The sequence below is a fragment of the Austrofundulus limnaeus genome, unplaced genomic scaffold (assembly GCF_001266775.1).
Source record: "Austrofundulus limnaeus strain Quisiro unplaced genomic scaffold, Austrofundulus_limnaeus-1.0 Scaffold9099, whole genome shotgun sequence".
Classification (NCBI taxonomy): Eukaryota; Metazoa; Chordata; class Actinopteri; order Cyprinodontiformes; family Rivulidae; genus Austrofundulus; species Austrofundulus limnaeus.
In genome coordinates this window covers 1-691 of record NW_013961501.1, presented here as the reverse complement: position 1 = coordinate 691, position 691 = coordinate 1, and the positions used below count along the sequence as shown (strand labels likewise).

General features: G+C 43.6%; 1 pseudogene; it reads right to left on the bottom strand.

The window, feature by feature from the left end:
- Positions 1–32: 32 nt before the first annotated feature.
- On the bottom strand, positions 33–301 carry LOC106512614 (DEP domain-containing protein 7 pseudogene; annotated as a pseudogene).
- Positions 302–691: the final 390 nt, after the last annotated feature.

Here is a 691-nt window from a genome sequence, read left to right as displayed (position 1 = left end):
GTGTGTGTGTGTGTGTGTGTGTGTGTGTGTGTGTGTGTGTGTGTGTGTGTGCACAACAACCAGGCAGCTTCTCTTCTTACCAAGGAGTTCCGAGATGCCGGAGTAGACGTCAAAAAAGCAGTTGCTGAGCAGAGGTGGTCGTTGCGTCTGTCCGTAATGCCTCACCAGGACCTGATAGAGGAACTTTTTAAACTGCAGCAGGTCGTCTGAACAACCAGCCAGACCTCGGCTGACCTCAACCACCTGCTCATCGGGCAGGAACTCCAGACAGTCCACCGCCCCCGTCATCCACTCATCAGCCCTGACAGAGAGGGAATACTAATTACAAACGACTCCTTTTAAAACTCAATGTTTGCTTTTTTATCCACGCAGATACAAACAGGAAATAAAGACATGATCAGAGCGGTCCAGATGGCTGAGAGTTTAATCGTAGACATTTCAGCAGCACTCCCTCATTGTAATCTACTTATCGCACTCTAATTATTTAAATGCAGCCTGTAGAGTTTCAAGATTCTGAGACCCTCAGACACTCTCAGAGAATATGAGCTTGGCCATGTGATGATGTAATTATATTCAGGAACCGATAAAAGGCTGTTAATTATGGAGGAACAAAACTGGCATACTAAAAATAAAAGCAGAAATACATAAATGCATAAATGCATAAATGAATAAATGCATAAATAAATAAATG